General features: G+C 55.9%; 1 protein-coding gene across 2 annotated transcripts in view; it reads left to right on the forward strand.

Moving 5' to 3' along the window:
* PRKCZ (protein kinase C zeta) overlaps positions 1-12,879 on the forward strand; it is an 83,422-nt gene that overhangs the window by 16,816 nt on the left and 53,727 nt on the right. The window lies entirely within an intron of this gene.

Consider the following 12,879-nt stretch of genomic DNA (forward strand, 5'->3'; position numbering starts at 1 on the left):
TAGGCCAGCTGGTGGGTCTGGTGGCCCCTCTGTAGGTCTTCCCTTGTTCTCAGGCCCTACAGTTATGTGTAGCTGACACCTTTACCCACCGTGGACCCCCCACAAGGGGAACTGATCCGGTCAAGCACTTTTTCTCAAGGATACTGCTGCCTGCTTCCTGCCCAGCACCTTGTCTGCCCCTCTGACAGCTGCTTGTCCTTCATATCCCAGTGATCAAACCTCCATCAGCTACAGCTATGCTGGGGGCAGCCACTCCTCCCGGCTCCCCCTCCATAGGGTCCTTCCTGGAAACCTGCCAAGCCTCCAGCTTAGAGGACTGTGGGGCAGGGGTAACTGAAAGATGGAGTGAGCCCCCAGTGGGATGGCCTGGGAGGAAAGGGACTCTCCCTAGGGACGGTGTGGCTGCCACGTGTGTGTGTGTGTGTGTGTGTGTGTGTGTGTCTGTCTGTCTGTCTGTCTGTCTGGAAGCTGGGTTAGTGTTAGACGGTGGTCATGGTCCTGCCAACAGGAATGACATTTCCATCAACCTTTAGTGAATAACTGTTTAGTGATGGTCTTTCCTTATAAAGTAGAAATAATTGGGTTGGAAATAGAATAGTGTTTGTAAAAACATTGAGGATCAGACCTCCCCCGAGTGCTGTTCGGTATATTGTGAAGGACAGTTGGTGCATTAAAGTTCTTCTGTCACCAGGGCTGTCTCGGCAGGTGAGTGGCCGCCACTCCAGGCACTAAGGGCTGGGGCTTCTGATGTCAGCCCCTCTTCCTGGGTGTCTTCCTGGAGGAGGAGGAGGAGCAGGAGGCTTGCTAGGTGGCAGGGCCTGCCACATGGGGTTGGATGTGGATGTGCAGGAACCAGAAGCTGTCCCTCTTTCAGGCCAGAGACTGCTCAGGGGCCATTGGTGGGTGGCCACAGGCCTGGGCAGCATGTGGCTGGGTAGGTGCACCCAAGGGACAGAGGAGTCCTGTCAGCCGTTTCCCTACCCAGGTCAGGCCCGTGGCCTCCCTGTGGTCTGTGGTGGAGACTCTGGTGACCTCCTGGGAGGGGCTGGAAAGAGGGCTGGGGTGTTCACACTGAGATTGCAGGGGCAGAGCTGAGTGGTCCTGACTCAGCTGGGCCTCTAGTCCTCCGTACAGAGAGGACACAGATCTGGGACTTCTGTGGCAACTGGCTCCCCCTAAAAGCTGACGGTATCCCGCGAGGTCATCAGAACCTGGTATGGCAGCTCCGTGTGCTTTATGTCATTGGTCCCAGCCTGTCCACAGACTGAGTGACAGAGGGTCCCTGCACTGGCCAGGGGACAGGCAGGCTGTGGACTGGCCCCCGCTCCAGCCTCCTCCTGGGGAGGGGCATCCCATGTCCCGAAGAGCAGGCAGCACACTCCACACTCCAGTGGCCCCTTCTTGTCACTAGGTGGTCCTGGAGGTGGGTTCTGGGGCTGATGCCAGGTCCCAGAGCAGGGTTTGAGGGGAGATTGCTTTTGAGTCAGGACTTTGAGAAGTGGGACCCTCTCCAGCCTCAGCCTGGGCTTGCTCAGCAGATGACTGGACCACTGGACCACTGCCTTTGATGGTAGCTGTGTCCCTGTGCCTGTGGGCGGGGCTTCCTCACCTCTCAGGAGCCCAGGCCTTGGGGGCAGTCACTGCTGCTGGAGGGTTGGGTGGGAGGTCACAGCTGTCCCTGCTCTGCCCCTGAAGCCAGACCCCAAACCCTTGACTCTGAGTTTGGGGAGAGAGTTTCATAGCCTGAGAAGGTCTAGGCAGGTGTCTGTGCATAGTGGTGACAAAACGTGGACTGACCTGTGTTCTGTAGGGGAGGGAGTGTAGGCTGGGCTCACCTGGGCATGGATGTTTAGAAGCTTGGAGGAACCATGACCCTGAAGTGGGAGTTGGGTTGGGGTTGGTCAGGGACAGCCTTGGGTTGTCACAGCAGGTTGGAGAGGAAGGGACTCCCTCCAGGGGTTGTGGGAGGACAAGGGGCTCACATTGGGCTATAGTAGGATCCCCAGAGCCCCTGTCCACCTGCCACCTTCGTCTTGCTCACGCCCCACCCTTAGGGCCTGGGGCTGCTGTCCTGCCCTTTCTCTGGCTCTGAAACCTCATGTGTTCTCTGGACACATGCTGGACAACAGCCCAGAGCAGAGCTGGGGGGGGGGGCGGCCTTGGCCAGGGTCACATTTTTCCGGTGGTCACAACCCTCATGGGGAAGCCAGGTATTGGCTCCCTGCAGCCACGGCAGCACCAGGGATGTGTGTGTCTATGAGACCATGGAAGGTGGTAGGTGTGTGTACCAGTCAGTTGGACACCGCTATGCTGCTGAGTTCAGACTCCGGTTTGCTGGTGAGCCCTGTGCGGCTCTGGGCAGGTGGGCATGACTCTCTGTGCTTCAATTTCCCCCTCTGTAAAAGCGGGCTATAGTAATAGCTACCTCATGGGCTGTGTCAGTGTTAACAGAGTTTACAAGAGCTTCAGGAACTTGCTAAGGGCTCAGTAAGACCAGCTTGTCACCAGCCCCGCCCACACCCCAGCTGGTTGAGCAAGTGGGAAGCACGGTGCCCCCATCAGGTGTGTTCAGGCCCACCGTCTTTGGGAACAAGAAGAATAAGCCAAGCTGGGGGGTGGAGGGCTCAGGATAGCGGCTGGTCAAGCTGATGGTCTGGGCCCTGGGGGCCAAGGCCAGGTGGAACATCCTCCAGGCACAGTAGGTGGGTAACCACGAATCCTCCCAGAGTAACTTAATGCTTCCAGTTCCCTGGCATTTATAGGGACGTCTATTGTTTTATTAAAAACCCGGTTTCATTCAGCTTTGTCTCAAATTATTTGCAACAAACTGGAAAAGCTAGTTTTCTACCTACGAGAGGCTTCCGATAGAATTAGCCATCTGCCAGTTCAGCCTGAGTGTTCTCGCATTCTGCAAAACTGTGTGTTTTGGGTGGATTGGGGGCAACGGGCTAAAACAGTGGTTTTCAACTGCTGATTAGCCAGTGCTTCAACTCTTTCGCGGACCGGCATGAAATTTCCAGCAGACCTGCATCAGAAAACCAGTGGGCAAGAGGTCGGTCGTGGTGGTGTGAAGCCTGTTATGGACGCCTATTCACACTGGGCTTGCTACTTCTGCATTTCCTGGGGAAGCCCCATGTAGACCTGGAGCTCCTCTTACCTGATGGTTTTACAGCCTTAGTTGGGGTGGTCGCCAAGCTTTTCTCTTGGCCTGGGGAGTAAATGTTTCGGCTCCGCGGGCTGTTCAGTCCCTGGTGTAGCTACTCGGCTGCCACTGAATGGAGAGCGTCCACAACGAGCAGGTTACCAACACCAAAATCTGGATTTCAGGTGATTTCCACAAGTCTTGAAATGTTACTATTTTAATCTTATTCAGCTGATTAGCACTACAACAGCCAGCCTCAGGCCACTGGCTGGGGAGCCCTGTTGACTGCGTTTCCCATAAAGGAGGTTTGGGGACCATCCCCTCCCTTAGTGGGAGCCTCTGAGTGTTGTGTTTACAGTACCACGTTTGTGAAAGTCCAGCTGCCTGATGATGGACGCTCCAAAGTGACCGCAGGCCACACGGCGAGCCTGAGTCTGCACCCAGGCCAGAGTGTTCTGTGACCACGAATGGTCCATATCATCAGCCTGATACCTGCTCCACACTGAGGGGAGTGGGAGTCTAAGCTGGGGGGAGCTCATCCTGGACCTCTGCCCCTCAATGGCAGCAGGGGTCTATAAGAGGGTGGGGGTGGGAAGCGCCCGTCATTTCCCATGCCCCCAGGGTGGAGCCTGGCCACGCAGGGCTAGCACCTATTCAAGTGGTTGCAGGGAGGTTGGTGGAGCTACCCAGGCTTTCCTGTGTGTGTTTTGGATCTGGGGAGACATGGCTTAGGCTCTGGTGCCGCCTGGGGTCTTGGGCCAAGGTTTGGGGGGGACACAGCGTCAGAGGCGTCAGAGTAGGAGGGTCAAGTTGTCCACTGCAGCTGGGGGTCTGCTCTGGCCACGTCTAGGCACGACACAGGTGGAGTGAGAGCCCTGTGAAGCGTCATGGGGCCCCTCTCACCTTAGACTGGCGGGTGTGTCACCCCATCTTCACCTCCTCGTATGGGGCGACCTCCTTGCTGCCCTTCCCTGTGCCCACCACCCCACAGAGCAGCAACAACCTCGAAAGGCCACCTGACCCAGTGTTTGGCCAACTTTTGACCACACCCACGGTTCCTCCTCCTCCCCTCGTCCCCTGGGCCATGGCACCCGCCTCAGACCCCTTGAGCGTTCATGATGAGTCTGTTCTCGGCCTCTGTGGATGCAGGTTGGAGGTCACTTGCACTTGGGTGGCCGCGGTTGTCCCTGTATCCTGGCCAGAGGGTCCCAGCCAGCTGAGCTCTCTGTCCCCCGCCGACACTGCAATGGTAGCTCCCTGAGGCTGAGCTGCCTCCTGTTGGTGCTGCCCACTCCCAGGACCGTCTCAATGCAGAGATGGTTGTTTTCATGTGACGTCAGCTCCTTTGATATCCAGGCCGTGTTTTAGCTGGTGCCTCAGCTGCCGGCTCCAGCTTCCCAGGGGAGCTGGGTACCACCCGGGCCTGGAGACATGAGGAGGCAGGGATGGGAGAGGCGGGGGATGGCCGGCCAGCCTGCCTTTAAATAACTGCCCCAGCCTGGGAGCCCACCTGCCTGTTGTGGGGTCGAGGGGACAGGGGTCAGCCCCGGCGCATGAAAGGGCAGGAAAATGCCTGCCTTCACGCCCACCGCCTTGTAGAACATAAAGGCGCCTGTGCCGGGGAGGAGGAGGCGGAGGACGGGTGAGTACTGCGCATCGCTGCCCCTGCGGCCCCACCGTGCAGGCCGTATGCTCGCGGTCAAAGCTGCGACTGGCCTCCCAGCTGCACAGATGTTCCCAGCACAGAGGCGGCAGTGCCAGGCAGCGTGCGGGGGAGAGTGGGGAGGCCCCCGTTTCTGAGGGTGACGGATGAGCCCGGCAAGAGAGGCGGCTGATGCAGGGGTCTGTGCGGAGGCCTGTCAGCACAGCCGTGGCTCAGGGAATAAGCGCATCTACATCTGAGCCCCACGGGGGCCCGGGTGGCGTCCCTGCTCTCTGGGGGGGGGGGAGGGGTCGGGGCATGTGCGTGGCTGGCTCCTGGCTGGCTCCTCGCCCTGCGGAGCTGGGAGCTGCCCAGCTCCGGGTGGCCAGTCCCAGCGGGTGGCAGCGTGGAGCAGGGTGAGGCAGCACCTGCTCCTCGGCCTGGCCCAGCCTGTCTGCCTGTGGCTCCCATTCCCACCACCCTAGCCGGTCCTGGCTCCGGTTTGCATTGACGACAACAGCACGGCCAGTGTTGACGTGCGCTGGCTGGCTCGCAGGGTCCTCCTCGGTGGCGATGAGTGTGGCGCCCGCTTCTCCGCTCTGAGATGGTTGGAGGTAGACTGAGCCGCACAGGGCTGCATCGTGAGCGGGGAGGTGGGGTGTGGGTGTTTTTCAGACCTCCATTTTGCAAGGTGTTTCTGTAAAAGAAAAAAAAATGTATATATATACAGCAGCAGGCACCCCCCCCCCCCGGTTTGGCAGGGGCCAGGCGGTTGGGCTGGGGCAGTGGGTCCCCTTGTGTGCACAGTGCCGGGTGCTGGGGGTAGCTGGAGTGTAGCGGGTACAGGGGTGCCCCAGGAGCAGGGCGCTCCCCACCCCCAGCAGCAGAGGGGCCAGCTCTGCAGCTTGCTTGTTTTGGATCCTTGAATCATGAAATGTAGGCTGTGTCATGGGGCCATCGGGAAGGGGAGCGGGTGGTGGCTCACATGCATGTGTGCCAGTGTGCAGAGATTAGCTGTGTCATGGTTTCCTCGGGACGACTGGGACATCTCGGCCTCCTTCCTTTCGGGGGACCACACGCGGGTTGTGCGCAGCTGATGGAACCCTCAGAGCACAGATATGCTGCCCGGGGGGACCCAGAGCGGGGCCTCAGCTGGGTCACATCAGAACTGTGAACAGGGGACAGGTTGGAGAAGCACTTCCTGCACCCCAAAGAAACAGTCCCATTCTGTGTTGATGGTGGCAGATGGGGCTCTGGCTGCCTGTCACCTGTGCCTGTGTCCTGGTCAAATCTGTGGGTTCACCATAGTCCTGTCTCAGGTGTCAGCCACCAACCAACCAACTAGCCAACCAGGCACCTTCACAAAGTTTAGAGCTGCTGGCAGTTACATAAGGAGTCGTGTGTGCTGTTTGCCCAACTCTGAGCTCGGGCTAACCTTCCAGATGGCCCCCCAGGGCCTCTGGGCTGCCTCCGCATGTGTTAGGTCATCTCTCCATCAGTCAGGCACACAGAGTGGCTGAGAAACCTGGTCAGACCTGACTGGGCACACCGGTGGATGCCACCCTTGGCCACCCTGCCATCCATTGTCAACCTGGTGGGGACTCCATCAGGACTGTTTGTGGCCCAGTGGAGACTCCCCTTCTCGTGAACTTCCTGTAATGTGGTAGAGGAGAAGCAGCATCTTGCCTGCTGGGCGATTGGTCACCCAGACGGAGCAGAGCCCAGGGAGGCCTAACCATCGGGAGGACCATTCCCCAGTCACAGGTAGGCAGTGGTGAGGGTCAGGCCCTGACCTTTGCTCAGTTCTGAGGACTTGGGCAGTAATTATCTCCTTTGCTGACTTAGCGCAAGGACATGCTGAGCAGGGGGCTGGTCTGGGGTGGCGGGACACCTCTGAATACCTTCTCTCCAGAGCCAGGGCTGTACCCGGCCCATTGAGGAGAAACCTTCCCAGGTCTGATGTCTCTGGTGTTTACATCAAAGGAAAGAGTGTCTCCTTTCTCCTTTTTGTTCTTCATGGGGAGAGATGTGTGAGGGACCTGGCCAGCGAGTCTGAATCATCTGCTTAGTCCTCGCCACTGCTGGGCCTTTGCACATGCTCTTCCCGCCATCCCCCCCCCCCCCCCCGCCCTTAGACCCAGATGAGGTAGGTCTTCCTTAGTGTTTCCTGTTTTATGGAAGGGGTGGCACTTTGTCCAGAATAGTCCACCTGAACCAGTTGCTCACCCAGCATAATTTTTGGTGATGAGTTTACAGCAGCACCCTGCTGTATTTGGACGTGACGACTTATTTTTAGGATCAGCCTAAACATGTTGAGTTAGGGCACTTCATTCATGACCGGCTTCTTTCCGCTTTCATATCTCTGAGGCTTCCAGGCTGACCCGGCCCCATTCCAGCCCATCTGGGCAGCCGACCTGGGGGCTGGCTGGTTGACTGTTTCCCCACAGGGATGTTCAGAGCCTGGAGGCGCAGGAATGCCATGCTAAGAACAAGTCCCATCTTGGTACTCATGTCAGAGGTGCTGTCACTGGGGTCTGACCAACAGGGAGGCCAGGTCCACTTCATTTCATTCCTTATTTCTTTACCGGGTGAGTGAGAGGTTGTGCTCGATGATGCCAGAGGGTGGGTGGGTGGAGGGGACCCAGATTGTACCTCTGGTGGTTTGAATGGATCTGGTCTTCCTAAAGTTTGCTTTTTTTTTTTTTTTTTTAGTTTTATTTATTTATTTCAGAGACAGAGCGAGAGTCAGAGAGAGGGATAGATAGGGACAGACAGGAACGGAAAGAGATGAGAAGCATCAATCATCAGTTTTTTGTTGCAACACCTTAGTTGTTCATTGATTGCTTTCATATGTGCCTTGACCGTGGGGCTACAGCAGACCGAATAATCCCTTGCTTGAGTCAGGGACCTTGGGTCCAAGCTGGTGAGTTTTTTACTCACACCAGATGAGCCCGTACTCAAGCCGGCGACCTCGGGGTCTCAAACCTGGGTCCTCCGCATCCCAGTCCAATGCTCTTTCCACTGCGCTACCGCCTGGTCAGGTCTAAAGTTTGCTTTTTGTAACGTCTCTTCTGTGGGAAGTTTCAAAAGCTTTGATCTGCGGCTGGATGGAGCCTTCCCATGTGTGCATGGGGAAGGCCTCGCGGGAGAGCAGATGGTCAGCGTCCGCCCACTGCCCTGGGCTGTGGCCCCGAAGGGCCTTGGCCACTCGCCTCTGTTTTTTCATCTGTGAAATGGGACTGTTGAAAGTCAGATGTGGTTGTGAGATGGTGGACAGGCCGGGCTGCCGTCCTGATTGGGAAACTATGTTATTATTGTGATGTGCTCATGAGCAGAGTTTGCATTGTACGTTATTTTAATATTTGAATGCAGTTTTGAGTTTGGTACATTTGTCTTTTAAGGTGTTGAATAGTTCCCTGCGGTTTAAGAGAACAGGTGTCCCTGCCCGCTTCCCCCTTCACACCTGCAGGGGGCGGGGGGGGGGCTCACTTCTGGTCATAGCAGGTTCTCGGCATTTATTTCCAGATTTCCGAATGACACATGTATGCTGCTGTTTCCAGATGTTTCTGTTGGGGGCGTTACTTGGTCCTCGTCTCTGGAATGAGTGCGCTCAGCTAGCCCTTTCTCTGCCCCCCCCCCCCCCCCCCCGCCACAGGGTCAGGTCACCTTTTTTTTGTTTAATCGCTGAGAGTTTGTGCTGTCATGGATTTCTTTCTTAGCGTTTTCTAGAAGTCATATTTCAGACTTGCCTGTAATCTTTCTAGTGGGTGGGCAGCCCCCTCAATGCCCACGACACCTCCTTCCTGGTGACCCAGCCCCCCTGTGCTGTCCTCGAGGTCCTCCGCAGCTCTCCTGCATGCTCCCTCCATCCCTGGCTCCTGCGCCCCTTTCCCGGCTTAGTCTCTGGTTAAGACAGCCCCAGGATGGCTGAGAAAGGGGTACATTTTCTGAGCCCCAGTCTTAATATGCTTTTGGCCCAGCCACAGGTGTAATGGTTGTTGATCTGGGAATGGAGCCCCAGATGAGAAATGATCTTCCCTCAGCTTCCAGTCAGATGGATACGTCGGAAGATGTTTTGATTTTTGTGGCTTTTCTTTTCCTGAGAGTTTTTAGATCCTTGGGTCTTCCATGTTTTCGAGTTTGAGGATGTTGCACCTTGCTGTGGGCGGTGTAGCCTCTGGAGCTGGGACCCATGTTTAGGCTCAAGGCTTCATTCATTCAGTTGGTCTGGGACTCTCAGATTGGCATCTGATTTTCCTATTTCCCATTTTATCCATTTTATTTTCTAGGAGGTATCTTCAATTTTTTTGTCCAAACTGTCTACTAAGGTGGTTATTTTTATTTTTAATTTCTGAGAGTTCTCTTTGTGCCCTCAAGCTTCCTTTTAAAAACAGAATCCGGCTCCTGTTCCAAAGAGGGAAGATCACACCTTTTATTTGAGGTTATTAATTACGGTGAGGCCCCGAACTATAAAGTAATTGTATTAGTTGTTGAGCACATTTACAGCCCTAAGCCTTCACTTGTGTGAATGCGTGTAACCCTATCAGTGTCCCGTGAGGTGTGTGTGCATACTGTTGTCTCCATTCTGTAACAAGATTGGCACCTGGGGCACAGAGAGGTCGAGTGATTTTCCTGAATCCTATAGCTTGTGCATGGGGGAGCTCTTCTCGTCCCCGTGGCCGGGTTGGGACCCTGCTCTGCCACTTGCCAGCCTGGGACCTGGTGTTCACAGCACGGTCTTCCCTGTGAATAGACTGACCCTCACGGATGAGGGAGGACTAAGCGGGTGACGTGCTGGCGTCTACCACTACACTGCCAGGGCTCAGGCGCAGACACACACCAGGAAACCTGATGGAACAGTCAGGTCTTCCTCTAATTTTTTTTTTTTTTTTTGTATTTTTCTGAAGCTGGAAACGGGGAGAGACAGTCAGACAGACTCCCGCATGCGCCCGACTGGGATCCACCCGGCACTCCCACCAGGGGCGACGCTCTGCCCACCAGGGGGCGATGCTCTGCCCCTCCGGGGCGTCGCTCTGCAGCGACCAGAGCCACTCTAGCGCCTGGGGCAGAGGCCAAGGAGCCATCCCCAGCGCCCGGGCCATCTTTGCTCCAATGGAACCTCGGCTGCGGGAGGGAAAGAGAGAGACAGAGAGGAAGGGGGCTGTGGAGAAGCAAATGGGCACTTCTCCTGTGTGCCCTGGCCGGGAATCGAACCCGGGTCCCCCGCACGCCAGGTAAATGCTCTACCTCTGAGTCAACCGGCCAGGGCCTTCCTCTAATGTTTTCTTTGGTCCTTACGCAGCTGTTACCAACAAGCTTCCTCTTCTCGGTTGGTTCTGGACTAGGAGGCTTTCTTCAGCCCCGGTGACCCTGAGTCATCTGTCCACGTTGACATGTGGGCACCGGGAAGCTGGTGGATGTCATGGTCAGTCCCAGCTGAGCCTGTCCCTAGGAGCCCCCGTAGTGGCTGGTCCACATTCCTGGGGAGGTTCTGGGTATCCCCCCAGGCTGAGCCCTCATTCACTGACTGCTTGGGGGGAGGACAGGGGTCTCCTCCTTAGAGGTGTGGGAGCTGTACCATGGGCATCCCACTCCTGGTCTTCAGAGCCTCCAAGCTGAGGGCGTTTGGGGTCTGGCCCTGTTCAGTCTACTGTTGGCCGGCCACCCACTGTCCAGCATCTGAAGTAGCACTGTTCCCCTCTCCCCCCATTGTCTTCGCTGTTGTGGCTATCAGTGTTTTTCTAAAACTCTGACTGGTCTGTGGAGGCAGCGTAGGTGACTGATGTGTCCCTGCTTTGCTCACCTGGACAACACCTAGATCACACCTTCCCGGGGCTCAATTACTTGGAGACCTGGTCCCAGGAAAGGTCTTCATGGTGAAGGTGGATAGGTTTAGATGTCATGAACCAGCATGTTCTGAGGGCCCTGGTCATGGTGGGGTCTGAAACAAGAGCAGAGGCTTACAAGGACATGGTGGGCAGCCCATAGGGCATGGGGGTCAGTTCTCCCACCGCGTGTAGGGGTGCTGAGAGGGCGGGGCTGTGTGCCCACGGGTGCTTCGACATCACTGGTGTATTGCTGTGTTTTCATAGATTTTATTTTTTAGAACTGTTTGGGTTTACAGAAAAACTGAAGAGCTAGACTAGAGCATCCAAGTGTCCGGTCGTTAATGCCTTGTGCGGTGGTCGGCAAATTCATTAGTCAACAGAGCCAAATATCAACAGTACAACAATTGAAATTTCTTTTGAGAGCCAAATTTTTTTAACTTAAACTACTGAATAGGTAGGTACATTGTTATTAACTTAATTAGGGTACTCCTAAGCTGGCCTTTGCTAAAAACATCTCATGCTGTTAGGTTGCATGTGGCTCTCAGCCAGTGGTTTGCCAATTACTGTGCTAGTGTGTTTATTTTAATGAATGAGTGAACATGGATACATTGTTGTCAGCTGAAGTCCTCTGTTCAGATTTCCTTAGTGTTCCCCCAGCATCCTCTTTATGTCTCAGGGTCCCATCCAAGTGGCATTGGGGGTGGGAGGGAGCCGGCCGTGCCCAGTCCTTGGGCCCGAGCTACGTGTCTCCGCACCAGACAAGGCCTTCCCTCCGTCCCCTCAGCCTTGGTGCTTTCTGGGACACACCACGCTTCTGTTCTTAGTTTGAGGAGATGGCAAGGGGCAGGGTGACAGTCAGCCTTCCGCAGTTCTGTCCTGGTCGGTGCCTGCCTGTGCATGGAGTTGCCCCTGTGAGTCCGTGATTCTGTTCGTGGTAATGTTTAGACAGGAGACCTGGTGTGGTGGTTCTAGTTAGGGTTCCACACAGCTACCTAGGGTGGATGTCCAGGCTGCCAGGAGGGTCTCTGTGGGCAGCTGCACCCTGACCAGATGCTTCCTCCTGCGCTATAGATGTATCTGAGCAAGAGGGATCCTTGCAGCATGTTACGAGGCACACTCACACACAGGAACTTTGGGCCGCCGAGCAGTGGGTCAGGATGTGCTGGGCAAAATAGGTTTTCGAGCTGCCTCCTGACTGCCTTCGACTGAAGGGAGTGACTGATGTTGCTCCATCCCCATGGCCAGGAAGGAAGGTGGATGTGCACAGAAACTGTTACCTGCCGTCCGAGGGATGGGTTCCGTGATATGGACAGTGGATTCTGGGAATGTCCAATGCCTGGGAAAGAAAAGAAGCCCTGGGCAAATGCCAGCATGACGTCCCCAAAGGCAGCCTTGGGGACAGATGCTCACAGGGGTCTTGAGAGCTGGCACGCACTCCTCCAGCTGTCCCCAGGAGATGGATTCCTTTATTGGAGAAGGAGGTGATGTGGACACCAAGTTCTATTCAGTGGGTCACCACAGCTCAGAAAATGACACCCTTCCCAAAGGACTCTGGCTTTCCCCTTCAGAGTAGCACCTGGGATGTTTGATACCATGCACTTCAGCCAAATTAGGAGCAGCTTTTGGGCAGAAGACATAGGTGAAGGGACAGTGTCACTCCCCGGACAGCGCTGTCCCTGCAGCCCCTTGTCTTCCGCAAAGCCCACCTTCCCCATTCATCTGCTCTCACGTTCCTGTCTCCTCTGTTGATGGGTTGCATGTGAAGTTCCATTTCAGGTTGTCACACTGGGTTCAGTAACCTTTTACCTGGGTTTGTCTTTCACCTGTCACTCTCCTGAAAGCATGGATCCGAGTTGGGCTCCCTGGGAGGACAGAGATGCCAGGCAGCCGGTGTGGGGGAGCTCAGCGTGGCTGTGCAGGGCGAGGGGCGAGGGTGCAGAGGGTTCCTCTCCGTGTGTCAGAACCAGCTCAGGGTGGGCACTATGGCACAGTGGGGAACAGTGTGGCAGGAAGGCAGGAACAGACACACAGGGAATGGTGAGCTCAGAGTCACCAGAGCAACATGGGGGTGGGAGGGTGTCAGGAAAGGCCCCTGGGGTCTGCCCTACCTTTCTTTTTGTGTCATAAAACTGAGCTTCCTCAGATAGTGTTTTAACAGAAACGTCCTGGTGGAATTTCAGCATTTTGTGCAACTCTGTGCAGGGAAGAAGAGGACACAGTCTTGCCCTGTAGCCTCACACCTTTGAGGTTTTTATCGGCCGCCGGGC

This window comes from Saccopteryx leptura, chromosome 3 (genome assembly GCF_036850995.1).
Source record: "Saccopteryx leptura isolate mSacLep1 chromosome 3, mSacLep1_pri_phased_curated, whole genome shotgun sequence".
Taxonomy (NCBI): domain Eukaryota; kingdom Metazoa; phylum Chordata; class Mammalia; order Chiroptera; family Emballonuridae; genus Saccopteryx; species Saccopteryx leptura.